Source organism: Lathyrus oleraceus, chromosome 2, assembly GCF_024323335.1.
Source record: "Lathyrus oleraceus cultivar Zhongwan6 chromosome 2, CAAS_Psat_ZW6_1.0, whole genome shotgun sequence".
Lineage (NCBI taxonomy): Eukaryota > Viridiplantae > Streptophyta > Magnoliopsida > Fabales > Fabaceae > Lathyrus > Lathyrus oleraceus.
Window position 1 is genome coordinate 182,667,658 of NC_066580.1, and position 17,341 is coordinate 182,684,998.

The window sequence follows — 17,341 nt, forward strand, 5'->3', positions numbered from 1 at the left end:
ACCGTATGCAGCTGGCAAAGGTTTCCAGAGACAGAGTGGGATGAAGAGGCCTAGTGGGGGAGACTCCAGTGCCCCTGCCAAGTGTTACAGATGTGGTCAGGCTGGACATCGTTTCCATTAGTGTACCGGTGCTGAGAAGAAGTGTTTCAAGTGTGGCAAGGGTGGTCACTTGGCTGCAGAGTGCCGGTTGAAGACTATGACTTGTTTCAACTGTGGAGAGGTGGGTCATATCAGTCCGCAGTGTCCTAAGTCGAAGAAAGAGAATCAGTCGGGAGGCAAGGTCTTTGCTTTATCGGGTTCTGAGACTGCTGCAGATGATCGGTTGATCCGAGGTACGTGTTATATTAATGGCTTTCCTCTTGTAGCTATTATTGACACAGGTGCGACTCATTCCTTTATATCTTTGGATTGTGCTGTGAAACTTAAGTTAGAGATATCTGAGATGCTTGGAAGTATGGTGATTGATACTCCTGCGAAGGGTTCAGTGACTACTACTTCAGTTTGTTTGAATTGCCCTTTGAGTATTTTTGGTAGAGACTTTGGAGTGGACCTAGTGTGTCTTCCACTAGTGCAGATCGATGTTATCTTGGGTATGAACTGGTTGGTGTTTAACCGAGTTTCTATCAACTGTTTTGATAAGACTGTGATCTTTCCTGAGATTGAGGAAGGAAAGAGTTTGTTTCTATCAGCGAGGCAGGTGAATGAGGCAGTAGCAGATGGGGCAGAGTTGTTTATGCTGTTAGCGACTTTGGAGGCTAAAGATAAACTGGTGATTTGCGATCTAGCTGTGGTGTGTGATTTTCCTGATGTGTTTCCGGAAGAAGTGAATGAATTACCGCCAGAGCGTGAGGTTGAGTTCTCGATTGATTTGGTACCTGGTACTAGGCCGATATCGATGGCTCCGTACCGTATGTCTGCTGTGGAGTTAACTGAATTGAAGAGTCAATTAGAGGATCTGTTGGATAAGAAATTTATTCGTCCGAGTGTGTCACCGTGGGGTGCACCAGTGTTATTGGTTAAGAAGAAAGAAGGTACTATGAGGTTGTGTGTGGACTACAGGCAACTGAATAAAGTGACGATCAAGAATCGGTATCCTTTGCCGAGGATTGATGATTTGATGGATCAGTTGGTTGGCGCGAGTGTGTTCAGCAAGATAGATTTGAGGTCGGGATATCATCAGATACGTGTGAAAACTGAGGATATTCAGAAGACTGCTTTCAGAACAAGGTATGGACATTATGAATATTCTGTAATGCCTTTTGGTGTGACTAATGCGCCTGGAGTATTTATGGAGTATATGAATAGGATTTTCCATCCGTACCTAGACAAGTTTGTTGTGGTGTTTATTGATGACATTTTGGTGTATTCGAAATCTGAAGAAGAGCATGCTGAGTAACAGCATACTCAGTAACAGACCGGTTGCCCTGCTTCAATTCTAAGAACTCTATCTCTTTCTTTCCTCTGACATCCTCTGGAAAGTACTTCCTCAGGAATCTCTCTCTGAACCCCGCCCAAGTGATCTCAGCACTCCCAGCAGCTTCCAACTCAGTGCGGGCAGCAACCCACCAATCATCTACTTCCTCTGACAGCATATGCGTACCGAACCTGACCTTCTGGTTATCGGCACACTCAGTCACTCGGAAGATCCTCTCGATCTCCTTCAACCACTTCTGAGCACCATCCGGATCGTATGCTCCCTTGAACATTGGAGGATTGTTCTTCTGGAACTCACTCAGTTGACGAGCAGCTCCCAATCCCACAACATTCGGATTCCCTCCAAGTACTCCAGCTAGCATACCCAGAGCCTCAGCAATCGCAGCATCGTCTCTACCTCTTCCAGCCATCTCTATTCTGAAAACCCAACAAGCTAAAACAATAAGTACTGATAGGGTTACACAACACCTATCACATACAGGGAAACAGAATAATTACGACTCGACTCGACCGACTATGCTCTGATACCACTTATGTAACACCCTTCTAAAATACCCCAATAATTAATTAAAACAACAAAATATGAATCAGAGTAGATATGCAATTTCAGGGTGTCACACTTGACACTTCACACCATTCACCAAAATAACTTGTCATGCTCATTTATTAATCAAAATAAAACATTGCACAATTCGCAGCGGATAGAAATCTAACAACATGCAAACCATGTAACACATTTCATGTAAAATTGTTCAACAACCAAAAATGAAAACAAAGTAAAACATCCCGTCCCGATGTTACATATACCAGAGCATGACCCACTAAGGAACTACACTAGACTCCAAGCACTAGCTTCTACTCAATCACTGCTCGTTACCTGAAACATAGTTGTAAGGGTGAGTTCCTCAATCGATATAATAAACATTATAAAATATCATGTAATGCTAAGTAAATTAAGACATTCATCACCCTAATCATATCACACATTCAGCAACGACAACCTCAACTCATAATCATACTCAACACAAACGCAAAACACACGTATAATATTGGAATACATCCATTCATATTATACGCCATACATACATTATGAAATGAGACTCCATGCATGCGGTACCGACTATTCGTGAACACATAGTTCAACCTCACCGATCAAACCCAGATACGGCTACCAAGCTCACTAGTCCCACTCATTTGAGACCTAGTGACTCCCTCACTAATTCCTCACCATGGGAATTAGCTACCACCATAAAGACTATGCTATGCACGCTAAATCACCTAGCATGCAAACATCAACAACAATCCACAATGGACATATGCTCACACTCTAAGCCATAAACAGTCCATCCACAATTGCATACATAATAGATATATTCACAACATTATGCATACCATCATACATCATCAGCATATTTATCACAGAATCATATCATGTCATGCCAAATAATAAATCACAGTATTAGCACACTCTACTAATACCTATACTGCTCAAAACAACGGGAAATGATCCCTACTATATCATACATCAGCTAAATTACATCACTCAGCTGAAATGACCAAAACTGCACAACAACAGCTCAGAAAAATCAAACTTCTGCCCATACACGTATGCCTCATGCCCATACGCGTATGGCACATTTCCTAGCCAAGCCCATACAATATGTACACAATATTTAAATATCAATTTTTCACTTTTCAAACAGTGTTAACCTGTTAATGCAATTGGTTAACCTGTTAACGCAAGACAGAATACAAATTTTACAGTATTTCAACAGTGTTAACCGGTTAACGCCCTGGGTTAACCTGTTAACGCAAGACAGAATGCAATTCTAACAGTATTTCAACAGTGTTAACCGGTTAACGCCCTGGGTTAACCTGTTAACGCAAGACAGAAATTAATTTTTTTAATTATCATAACAGTGTTAACCGGTTAACGCCCTGGGTTAACCGGTTAACGCAAGACAGAAAGCTGTTCCTGCGCTAACAACGAACAGAATGCAGAATTACCCGCATTTTTCGCCGTTGGAGGACTTCCGGACCTCCGATTTCGATTCCGTAAAAAGCTACACGTCCAGAAAATTACGACTCATCCAAATATAGATTCATTCACAGTTTTAACGTAATTTATTCATCACAATTCAAGGGTATTTATCAAAACCTAATAATTCCAATTCAAGCCAATTAAGGATTTCAACCTAAAACATGTTCCTACCCATTGACCCAATCATACTAACCCATAATAATAAGGATTTCCCCCCTTACCTGAGTTAATCCGGCAAATCCTTTAACTTCAAGCTTTTCCCTTCTTCAACCCTTTTTCTCTTGCTCTTCCTTTTTGCCATTTTTCCACTTTTTAGTCGCTTCTCTGTTTTCACGTGTAAAAACCTTTTTACTAAATGAGACTCTTTACTGATTCCAAAATCGTTCCAATTCCAACTTTATTATTCCAATAATAATAATCCAAAAATATTCCAATTATTTAATTAAATTAATAAATATATTAATAATAATATATATGAATGGTTTATCTTTTATTTTGAAAAATAATACCCTCTCATTTATATTATCATCATAATATACTATTAAACTTAAATTAAATAATTATCATATTTTATCGGGGTGTTACACAGGGTACCTTGCAATTTTGTAAATATTTTATCTAATACTTAGTGAGTATAAAATAATAAACTACATCGCATATATGGTGTTTAGATATGACTTGATTTGTATAAAAATACTGATGTCAATTTTTGTATAATCATCTTTTTTGGAAGATTTTTTGGCAACATTTTAACTTCAAGAATTTGTTATCATTTGGACACTTTATATATGAAACAACTATATTCCTAATGCATTATAATATTTAGTGTAGATTTGATTCCAAAATCACTTATGCGGATTCTTTTAGCCTAATACTAGGCTCCTTCGAGTCCAAACAATGAGGAGGAGATATTCTTTGTGATGGATGAAGGACGTGGAATGTGTCAAACTGATATGATCTGTATGCCTAATGCCTTAAGGTTTTACGTTTAAATGTGGAGTCAATTGATTTATGTGATTTCTCTTAGTCCAGTGTGTTGATTCAAACCAACAGGAAAATCTATTCATCGAGTTCCAATAGTGGTATTATAGCTAGATTCAAATTTATGGAGGAGAGAGAGAGAGAGATTTTAGGCATTAGATTAAGTATACAAAAAGCTTTGCACTTGGTGTTTCACTCTTGAGAGAGATATGTTGTGATATGTCAGGTGTGAGTTAAAGTTTCACATTGGATGGAAGAGTTGAAGTTGAGTTTTTTTTTATAAGTGAGAAGATCTATATATTTGATGTCTTAAGATTTTGGGAGAAGATGTAGTTTCAAACTCACTCATGTGATTTCTCTTTAAATAGTGTGTGTATTGAAACTAGTAGTGAAGGCTCCCCCTAAAATCCAAAAAGGGCTTGATAGCCGCTGCGAAGGAACGAGATAATTGTGGTGTTAGGCCAAACACATAGTGATACTCACTTTTGTTTCACATTTGAGAGATGATGTGACTTGTATAAGTGTGAATTAAAGTCTAACATTGCATAGAAGAGTTTAACTTGAACATCTTATTAGTGAGAAAATTTATACACCGAATACCTTAAGGTTTAAATAAAGTTTGTGTGTCAAATTAACTTAATTTATATTGTTGCTCTTAGCTTAATTGTGTTAATATAACACAATGTGAAGACTCTCTTGAAGTCTTTCTGAAACTCTGTTTTACACTTATGTTAATTGACTTCTATATTTAGAATTTTATTTGTGAAAATTCTTTCTTTGAACTATTATTTGATGTAAGTTCCATGTTTGTATGTTGATAATTATAAGAAAAAAATTATTCTCAATCACAAATATTGAATTATGTATTTTTAATTGTTTTCATTATACTTTGTGTAATATTAGTTTGATTTAGTATTGTTCAATTTATCAATTTGATCATTGTTGAGTTACCAACCAAGCAAAACTCTAACTGATTATCTTAATCCGTTAAAATATTGAATATTTGAAATATCGAACTGATTATCTAAATCCATTAAAGTATTGAATATTTGAAATATATGTTAATATCGATGTATGTAGTTTGCCTTTGTTACTTGAACAAGCACATGGAGCCAGAGAAAGTCAGAGAAACACATTGGTTACTTGAACAAGTGCAAAGCAGTTGTGACTAATGACATGAGCTTGCTAGCACATATACGTGCACGATACCAAAAGGCATGATAAGGAGCACTTTGGAGTTCTTCAACAACAGAAAACTTGATGGTATATTAAAAATATATTAAGGCCCTGTGTGGATCCCTTTTTAAAAACTGTTTTTTTTTTAATTAAAAAATTAAAAATGTATTTGGCAAACTACTTTTAAATTATAATTTTTAAAAACTGTTTTTTGTTTTTAACTTTTAAAAAAGTAAAAGAGCTGAAACATGTTTTTAATTTTTTAATTTTGGTTTTTTAAATTATAATTCAAATATTAAAACACAAATGGAATTGAAAACAATCTATTTTATCCTATTCTTCTCTCTCTTAGACAAAACCCACACAATCTTCTCTCACACACACCAAAGAAAATGCAACAACGAAAAAGTGGATCTTCGATTTTTCACTCAGCACTGATTCATAGTTTATAATCTTCAATTTCTTCTTTACAATTTGTGATTTGGACTTTTTAGGTTGGTATTTTCTTCATCTTGAACTATTGTTAATAGATTTCACAAGTATGTAAGATTCAAGTTTAGATCTAATAGAAATTATATGAATATTTTTGTTTAAATTTTTTTTGAATTAACCTAATTTGATATGAATTAGTTCTGCATAATCTATCCATTTGTGGAACTGAATTAAAATTTTAGATCTAGTAAAATTTACGTGAAAATAAAATTATTTTTGTTTTGATTAGTGTTGAGGAAATTATAATTACAAGTCCTCATTTGTTGTCTGCATCAGAAACACTTTCCCACTCTTTACCGAAAAACAATCTCACTTTCACTGCTCATGTTCCATCTTTCCCACTTCTTTGACCGCATTTTCCGTCCTCTCGAGTTACTGTAATACTCTAAATTATTAAAACTTTATCAAATCTACATCAATGATTATTAATTAATTAAAACAAATATTTTTGCATATACTGGTCCACATAAACAGGTTATAGATGAAGTGTACATTGCTAGAGACAAGAAGAAATCGATTGTTATACTAAACTAAAACATGGAGTTAATGAAACCTTACTTCATTAAATCCACAGCTAAATAAGTTCTACAGAAAAAGGATGAATTATGGAGGTGGATAATTTCCTTACAACTAATCAAAACAAAAATAATTTTATTATCATGTAAATTTTACTAGATCTAAAATTCTAAATTCAGTTTCACAAATGGATAGATTATACATAACTAATTCATATCAAATTGGGTTAATCCAACAAAATTTTAAACAAAAATATTCATATAATTTCTATTAGATCTAAACTTGAATCTTACATACTGTGAAATCTATTGACAATAGTTCAAGATGAAGAAAATATCAACCTAAAAAATCCGAATCACAAATTGTAAAGAAGAAATTGAAGATCATAAACTATGAATCAGTGCTGAGTGAAAAATCGAAGATCCACTTTTTCGTTGTTGCATTTTCTTTTGTGTGTGAGAGAGAAGATTGTGTGGGTTTTGTCTAAGAGAGAGAAGAATAGGATAAAATAGATTGTTTTCAATTCCATTTGTGTTTTAATATTTGAATTATAATTTAAAAAACCAAAATTAAAAAATTAAAAACATGTTTCAGCTCTTTTACTTTTTTAGTTTTTAAAAGTTAAAAACACAAAACAATTTTTGAAAATTATAATTTAAAAATAGTTTGCCAAATACATTTTTAATTTTTTAATTTTTAAAAACAAAAAAACTGTTTTTAGAAAGGGATCCAAACAGGGCCCTAATGTTTTAATAGTATTTTAAGAAGAGAATAAAAATGCATATTTTGTCATTTATTTTTAAAATCTATTTTATTATATAAAATATTACAAATTTAAGAAAATTAATTGATATTTGGTCGAATACAAATAATTGGGTTAAATCAATTTTTAATTTTACAAATCACATAGCACTTGTTTGTAATAATAATAAGAAAAAAACAAATAAAAAATGGGATTCCACGTTTAATAGAAAAAAAATTATATAGTGAAAATAATTAAGAAACACAAAAGAAATTAAGTAAAATAAATACACATTTTGAAAAGATTATTTATACATAAAAAGAGCATAAATAAAAGAAATAACATACTCTTTCAAATACGTTTTTCTATTTTATTTTTAAAATATAAAAATTATTGAAATTACATTAATCCTATTAATGAAAATTATAAATTTTTATGTTCTTTCTTCAAGTTTTATAATTCTAAAAACTAAAAAGTAAGAAGCAAAACACAACTAAACTGTTTCACTTTTTTGCTTTTAAAAGTTGAAAAATAGAAAAGAGTTTTTAAAAACACTTTTGCAAAATATTATATTCAAACAAGTTTTTAAATTTTAAATTTTCAAAAACTAAAAAAGAGTTTTTAAGATGCATTTCAAACATTTAACTTACTTTGCACCAACTAATAACAAACTATCAAAAAGAGGCTCTAACTATCATAATTTTGATAAACAAACATTTAACTTACTTTGCACCAACTAATAGCAAACTATTTTTTTCTTACAACTAGTAATAAGTTTTTAAAACTGTTGCATATATTATTACAATTATTATTTTTATTTAACGAGTATTTATCCCTTTTTCTTTCCCTCAATTTTTCTATTATTATTATTATTATTATTATTATTATTATTATTATTATTATTATTATTATTATTATTATTATTATTATTATTATTATATACTTCAATAACATATATTAATATCAAATAGTAATTAAAAAACATAAACTAATTAATAATATAATATATTATTAATTACATATTCTTTTTTTATTGCTCACAATATTGTTGAGTCTCGTTCATCTTCATCATGTATCATTATCTACGTGTTTACCTTGAAAAATGGTAAAGAACCGCTGATCTTCCAAATTTTTTAATTTGATCACTCACAGGATCGATCAGATTGATCCTAAGACATGTGCTAAGTGTCTTGTAAACGTAATAGTAATAAATGATCAAACTAAACGTCAGATCAGAGTATTAAAGAAAACTAAGGACAAAATAGTGACTTAAACGAAAAGAAAAGTCTTAAATTGGCGTTTAGAACTAGCAAAGAAAAATGAAGTAAACGACGAGAATTGTAAAACGGTTGAAAGTAATCAAAAAGGTTTGTAAGCACTGGAATCTTTAAGACTGTAAGGTAAAAGTTTAAGGTAAGGAAAGGAACTAAGGATCTTTAAACTTGCAAATGACAAAGTAAAAATAAAGTGTTTGAAAGGAAAGAACAAGGAAGAATGTTTCTGAAGAGAAAGTAACGACAAATTTATAATGCTTTGAAATGATTAAACAATGGTGTAGACAACATACATTCTCCGTTTTACAATTCTTCTTCACACGAATACTTAGTAAATTTGCAGATTTTGTACACAATTTGACACACATTTTTCTAACACTAAGACCCTATATTTATACTGGATCGAAATAACCGCTTTGATGGTCCTTCAATTACGTCGATACACGTGGCGCCCTGCATGTGTGCGTTCGCTCACTCTGCTCCACGCGTATCCTCGCGGTTTCTAACGAAGGTAATCTTCCCTCCTTTATTTAAATTTCAAATCTCTGATTGAAACCGTTTTCTAACCGCTCCTCAAGGAACTGCTCTGAAATTTCAGCTATAAGCTTGATCTTTATCCAATCAGCTAAGCCGATCTACCCCCAGCTGGTCGAATCACTTCTTGGTCGAAACCAGCTGTGCATATTTTCCAATTTTGGTAATTTGGGGTGGGCGTCGAAAATTTGAGCTAACAGATTCCCCCCAAAAATGTCATTTTCGACACACGAGAGAGAAAGACATTTTTTGAGACCTTATTTCGACGCCTCAATGACTGATACTAAGCCAAGTGTCTCAATATTGGAAAAAACTTTAGTTCCTCCACTTGTCTGGCGACGTTAGCGTCATCATTGTTTTTCCTACCCACGTCTTTTTATCCCACAACAAAATCTTTTTTACTCATTGTAACACCCCAAAATTTGCCCTCCTCATTCATGCATTTATTTAGCATTTCATATTGCATTTCATCATGTCAATCAGAATTAGATCCAAAAAAAAATAAAAAATAATAATAATAATAAAAAAATAAATAAAATATAATAGAAAAAACTTGGACTTGGACCTCTCTCATTTGAGCCCACAAAGCCATGAAAATCAGGTTATAAAAGAGGGAGATCAGACAGAAAAAAGGAAGAGAAGCAAAATACTCTGAGGTTTCCTTGAAACAAAACCCTTGACAAAACCTGGAGAGAAACCTGACAGAGAACTCAGAGCAACCCCCAGGCAGCTCTGAAAAATTCAATCTGACTCACACACTTTCATCTCACGCAAACCCTAACATTGCCTTACAAACCCAGCCGTGCCATTTGATTTCAACCGGTCTCTCCCATCAGCTTTTCCTCATTCCCATGATTTTATGCTCTTAATTTGGATCATCTGAATGTATGAGGTATGATGGATGAATTTCATTATGTTTTTGCCCACGGGTTTAATTATGCATGAATGGGTGAAACCTATGCCTTGAATGTTTAATCACATGATTTCTGAAATATATGCCACAGGGTTTGAGGTTTCTGAAACCATACTGTTATCCATGAAAAAAATGCTTATCGTGTTTCACTAACCCTTTTGTTGAGTTTTTGTGAGGGCTCACATGACTTTAGCAGGGATAACTTGCGTGGTTTTCCCACTTTATTTGTGGGATACCCCCTGGAGGTTCATTCTGATTACCTGTACTGACTCACCTTTCTTTGATGGCATTAGCTTGGGAGATCCCTGGGTTTCTTACTCCTTTAATTGCTGTTACTTCGGATCTTTATCCGTGTGATACTTTTACCTCTTTTCCTCATTTTATCGCTTTCTTAGCTGGAAGACCTCGATAGGAGGCATTTGTTTTCTTTTGTTTATTTACTTCTGAGCCCCTTGTTGGCACATTTACTTTATACATGTTTGTTTTGTATGTGTTCGTATCCCTGCAGGTAGCGCGGTTCCTTCTTCAAGGACTGCCTTTTTGCCCTTGAGCATCCCAAACCCTAAAACCCAAAGCAACACGTTAACTCCTTCTACTACAGGCGAGTAAGTCTCCAAAGGTCGAGCATCCGGTAGATTGCGTAGTGACGTCGTTCGTCCAAAACCCAATCCATAACCCCATAGTTAGCCGAACTACGGCTTGCTCTGATTCTCATTCCAGATGAGATACGTAGGCATAAGACGCGATGTCTTAGCGAGCACACATCCCCCCAACCCATAGGTCAGCCGAGCTACGAAGACTCTGATTCTCATATTCAGATGAGATACGTATGCAGTGGATGCGACATCCGCGCGAGTCATTTTCATTTAACCCTTTTTTTTGGTAAACAACACAAGATAAACTCACACCCTTTAGACAAGAACTACAAAAGTGGATCCCGTAGAGTACTACGGATGCGTAGGGGTGCTAATACCTTCCCTTCGCATAACCGACTCCCGAACCCAAGATTTGGTTGCGAGACCCCGTCTAGTCCTTTCCCTTTTCAGGTTTACTTCGAGCGTTTCCTTTCCCTCCTTTGGGATGAATAACGCACGGTGGCGACTCTTCTGTCATTTTCTTTCGCCGATTGTTTTTTCGTGCACTGTATTTTTCAGGTTGCGACAGCTGGCGACTCTGCTGGGGATTGAAAGAAGTTGACCTCTTGCTGGTCCATCTTCCCTAAGCGAGTCCCTCCTAGCTTGTGTGATTTCTTGTTTATTGGGTGTTCATGCTTTTGTACCTTTATTTGCTTACCTGCTTGCATGCATTTGTTGTATCTGTTGGATCTGTTTGTTTGTTTGTTGGGATGGGGTGTTCTATGAGAGATAAGCCCATTACCCAGGCTTGAGTGTACACACAGGTTTTAGAGTGGATAATCATGAGGCTTGCGTGGCGTGTTGCTACGTTAAGTCGTTCGTGAAGAACCACACCCAGACGAGGTTTCTTTTGGATATATTATTTCTTACGGGTGTTCCGTAACGGCGGGATGTTCCTCTAGAAATCGTCGACTCTGGTGACCATTTCCCGAGAACTCAGTCGAGGCCTCTCCTCCGAGACGTGATTATGTTAGCTCTGGTGGGCGCATTCTCGCTGCTCAATCCGAGGATCCCGAGACTGGGAACTTGCTATTAGGATGTCATGTTTAGGGGAGTCAATGGAGGTCTTTTGTCCCGTAATAATACCAAACCTTCAGTGGTAAACGTATTATTCGCGACTGAAGGGCTGAAGCTGACGAACTTCTGTTCTTAGAACCTACTAGTGAGGGGCGGGCTAAATTCAGGAAACCTTAACCTCCAACCAACCCGGTTTTCTGGAGCAGAGTTTTGGTCTTGTATTATATTCCTCAGTGAATTTCTCTCCAGGCAGTGCAACCTGACAGATGTTCAAGCGGATCCATCAATTCTGATTGACATGCCTTTGCATTGCATAACATCATCTGCATATTTGCATCCAACATCTCATGCTTATTCATTTGCAGGGTATTCCCTTTCAAAACGGGGGTGCCTTAAAACTGAACAAGCAGTGCATCGCATACCATGCATATTAACCCTTGTCTGTTTTGCAGGTGTCACCGCAGTGTCTAATGTTTGTTCCCTGTATCAGGCAGTTATTGGTCCCAAGCGAGTCCACAGGTACCCGACAAAGGAAAATCGTCCACAGCTAGCGATGGACCAAGTACAGAAAGAGCTGGCTGATATGCGTGAAAGGATGGATCAGTTCATGACATTGATGACTGGTATGGCAGAAGGCCAGGAAAAGATGAGGGAATTGGTTGAGCAACCGAGACCCGATCCGGAGGTGGAGATACCAAATGCTGAGGGAAACCTGGTAACCCTGGGAACGCTGATAACCCTATGAACACTGGTAACGCGGGTAACGCAAATGCTGATGGAAACCCGGGTAATGTTGGCAACACAGGGAATGTTGGAAATGGTATTGGCGGAAGGTACAATGTGAATCAAGGAATTCAGATTAACAAGCGCCTCGTTACTGAAGATTACCAGTATGATCAATTTTCTTTGCACGACGAGGCCCTCGAGACCACTCGCCGTATGGATGAGCTTGCTGAGAAGCTCAAATCTTTGGAGTCTCAAAATTCCTTAGGCTTTGATGTCACAAATCTTGGTCTGGTTCAGGGAGTAAGGATTCCTCACAAGTTCAAACCCCCTACTTTTGAGAAATACAATGGGGCTTCTTGCCCACGCATTCATCTCCAATCTTATCTGGGAAGGTTGGGAGCTCACACGGAAGATGAAAAGCTGTGGATGACTATTTTGAAGACAGTCTAACTGGAGCTTCTCGTGAATGGTATTCTCATTTGTCTCGTACTACCATCAAGAGCTGGAAAGACTTGGCAGAGGCTTTTGTCAAGCAATATCAATACAACTTGGACATGGCTCCAAATCGGACCTTGTTGCAAGGTATGTCTCAGACTGCCAAGGAAACCTTTAGAGAGTATGCTCAGCGTTGGAGACAGATTGCTGCGTCCGTCCAACCCCCTATGTCTGAAAGGGAGATGGCGGACATGTTCATGAACACTCTTCAAGGCAATTATATTGAGAGATTGGCTGCTTGCCCGTCAATCAGCTTTGCAGAGATGGTAATTGCTGGAGAAAGAATCGAGAGTCTGTTGAAGATGGGCCGAATTCAAGATAATAGTGCTTCCAACTCATCAGGTCCCAAGAGACCGTTTGCTGGTAACAGTCAGCGAAGAAAAGAAGGCGAGGCAAGCGTTGTGTATGCCGGCAGAGGCAGGGGTAGAGGACGCCCTAATTATTATCAAGATCAAGTGGCCGCAGTAACTATTCCAACACCTGTTCCTCAACCGCAATATCATCCGCAACAACAACCCAGGTACAACAATCAACAACAAGGAGGTAATCCGAGTCAGCAGAGACACTATCAACAACGTCCAAGGCAGACGGACCGGGTCATCGAGCCAATCCCAATGCCTTATTCAGTATTACTTCCCAAGCTGATTGACATGAATCTGGTTACGTTGAGAACTCTGGCCCCACCAATCGATCCCAATAATTTGCCTAGAGGTTATGATGTCAACGCCAGATGTGCTTTTCACTCCAATGCACCTGGCCATACTACAGATAATTGCAAGGCTCTCCAGTTAAAGGTAGAAGATTTGAGAGATGCCCAAGCTATCAATTTTGCTCCGGTGCCTATTGTTATCCAGAACCCGATGTCGGCTCACGGCGGGCAGAGGATTAATGCTGTTGATAGTGGGGAAACTTTGAATTTGGTTTCTGATGTGACTAAGTGATCGCTCGACTTTATGAGTCGAATTTGGGGTACAAACTGCAAGTGCACAGTTCTATCGCGTAGTTTTAAAAGATATCGATCCCACAGGGACTTATGAATCGATATACCGTTATCTAAGGTTACTTCGTAAAGCTAAGGTGGATAATGTTTGATTGTTTGGGGAAAAGCTAAAAACTAAACTAAGATCTAGATTAAATATTAATAAAGCGGATATCGGTATGCAGTTCGTCGTAATTAAGGAATCAATTCTTTGTCGGTCCCTTGGTTTTAAAACAAATCTTTTCAGTTGACTTTATTGATTAAAAGTTTTATCTCAAACTCTCGCTCTGTTGAATAAACCATGATTTTATGTTAACGTAGCTGTCACTTATAATTAAGTCAAAAACCATTTTTTGAAAGCAATAAAGTCCGTAGAAACTCTTTTTAAGAAAACACTAACCGTTTAAACACCCTTATCTCAAACTCTCGCTCTGTTGATTTAGGTTATATAATTAAATTCGAATGCTTAACTCTCGTCCTCACATTCAATCTTTAAAAATACTTTTTGGAAAATATTAGAATTTAATTAACTCTAAAAATTGCTCTCGCCCTGATCTAGAATTAATGTCCAATTTACACTGTCCAGTTAAAACCTCAAACTCTCGCTCTATTGATTTTAACTTCTTTATGTCTTTTACTTTCGTACAAAAACCTTGTTATTAAACCTGTAAATTGAGACCGTAAAAAGAGTGATTTTTATTTTAAACTTAATTAAACCGACTTAGTTTTGATTCCTTATTCCGCTTACTTTACATACCGATATCTAAGCGAATTAGCCAGACATGCTAAACAAACTTAAATAACTATCATGCATAAACAGACTCATCTCAAGCAAATAATATAAATAAATAATAAAACAAAGCATTAAACAATAATTAAAGAACCTGAATAATTTAAACAGTAGTCTTGAACACTCCACCACAAGCCGGTAGGATTTGTTCTTGAATTCTTCAATTAACCAACAAATTAAAACGAAGGAATAAAAAAACTAGATTCTAACGTAAGGTTAGATCCGGTGAAAAGGTACACAATAGTTTCCGGTGTAGAAACTATTATGTGAAAAACTAATTAAGTGCTAGAGAAGAAAATAGAATTGCCAAAAGAAAATAATAAAAGTTGCAAAAGTAGTATGTAAAAGGTATGCCTAAGCTGCTGAGAAAAAGAAAATTGGAAACTGCCGAAATCTCGAAAAAAGCGTGTCCTCTGCAGGTTTTGAAAGTAGCTATTTATATTGGTGCCTTCCGTAACGGTTTTCAAAACGTCTTCCGTAAATATAGCCATTACTTTGAAAAAGAGTCAAGCGTGCAGATAGGTTCAACGCGTTCCTGGTGCCAAAAATGTAGGAATGGTGTGACGTTCGTCACACCATGTGTGACGTTCGTTACAGGAGTGTGCAAGGCGTGACGCTCGTCACAGCCTCTGTGACGCTCGTCACAGGCACAACGCCTGTGTTCTTGTGCTTTGGGCTGGCCTTTGATATTTGCTTCTTTTCACTCCTTTTTGCACCTCCTTTTCTTCCTTTTTTACTTTTGCTTCAAATAGATCACCTGAGACAAATAGAAAGGAAATACCGCGTAATATCTAATAAAATGAAGTAAATTGAAATAAATAATAATATAATTTAATTGAATTAAGTCCTAAAATATGATATAATTTCACGTTATCAAACTCCCCCATACTTAGATCTTTGCTTGTCCTCAAGCAAAATACAGTATAGAACTCGTTAAAGGTTTTAGCCAGATGAAATTTCAAAACACATGTCAATTCGCATTAGGTTGCATGTAAACTTTGTTTAGAGGTAACTTGAGTTAAATCTTGACATCAACAACCACCGTCACAACCTAGATAACCCTGCCTTATGCAAATCAGTTCAAGTACACTATGATAGCTATCCTGGTTCCTTTACTCTTATTTCACCCGTTTTCATTCTAGCGAAATCACATTAAGCCCTTTATCTTTTCGCGCACATAGTGGAGTAACCGGTTAGTGATTCTGATTCCCTTTTAGCTTGAAGTTCTGGTACATAAGTCGGATAACTTCGTTATTCAGTCCATTGCAAATTGCGGGGGATCGGACCGTAGTCTGCCCTACCAAGTTCAGTACCAGATACCTGCTGAACCAACTCATAATGGATCTTTCATATTATGCTTTTGTATGATCTGCAACCTTTAGATTAAATGATCTGGTAAGGATCACCTAACTTAATTAGTGCATTTCTTGATATATTTTTTTTTATGTTACTTTGGGAATCATTCACTTATTTTCATCGATTCTCCACGTAGTTTGCTATTAAGATGGTGCTGACTTCTTGTATAAACTACTCGGGGTTACTATAAAATTAAAAGTTCAAGGGATTGGTATAATAGGTACTTATCCTGATCTAACGTGTTGAGGTTTGTTTAGAGTGTTTGGCGGTAGTAGTTTTTGTCTTAATTCGTCTCAAGTTCGATAAAATGAGCAACCTTTATACTTATTACTTATTGGGTGTTGAATTTTTGTTGTGGCTCATGAAAATTGAGGGGAATAGATAATAAGAATTTTTCACACTAGGGACTTGACTTAAAATAAATATATATTATAATATTTTTTTTTTCATAATAAGAAAGGGAAATAACAATGAAAGGGAAAATAACATACTTGAAAAGGGAAGGTTGAAAGAACAAGGTTTTCCCCCCCACACTTAAATGAAACATTGTCCCCAATGTTTCAAAGAAAACAAAAGAAAATGAATAGAAAAATGAAAGAAAAAGTCAATGCTGCCTTCCACCTCGTGTTCTGAAACCAGGTGATCGTTGACGTACTCCTAAGTCGTCAAACCTGCTAAGCAACTCAGTGAACCGCTGGTCGGTTATTGCATTCCTTGCTTCCTGTTGTTGTTGCATCTGGCGCATCAGTTGCATCACTTCGATATTCTGCGCCTGCATGGTATCAATGGCGTCCATGATATCCTCATTAGTTGCTGGCCTCCTTCTGCGACGACGTCGGGAGGATGGAGGTGGATCAATAGGGTGTTCATCTAAGTCATAAAGTTAGCTATTGTGGTTGTGAACACTCGTTCTCTCATGGTTAGGCAAGGTAACTAGTCGGGCCACGAAGGTGTTATTCTCTTCCTTACCAAATAAGGTGTGGGCTAGTATTTTATGAAAATATCGGATAGCAGGGTTATGGATCTTTTGTGAGTGCATCTCATTCGGGTTTGGGTTGGGTTCTCCGGATATGCAACCCCAAAAGTCATCGAGATCAATGTCATCAATAAGGTCCTCCTGGCGGGTATTAAAGACGAAAGGGCCACTAGGGAATCCTAAGAGGTCAGCAAGGTCTCGACGGGTGTAGGTGAAGTCCATGATAAATAACCTAAAGGATATTAACCCTTTGTTAAGTCCGTA

General features: G+C 36.5%; 1 long non-coding RNA gene across 1 annotated transcript; it reads right to left on the minus strand.

Annotated features, from left to right (window-relative positions):
* Window positions 1–2,095: 2,095 nt before the first annotated feature.
* On the minus strand, window positions 2,096–7,317 carry LOC127121288 (uncharacterized). Its single transcript, XR_007803380.1, has 3 exons — window positions 6,982–7,317; window positions 3,697–3,799; window positions 2,096–2,311 (listed from the first exon to the last, which is right to left on the minus strand). It is a non-coding gene; the product is annotated as an uncharacterized LOC127121288 (long non-coding RNA).
* Window positions 7,318–17,341: the final 10,024 nt, after the last annotated feature.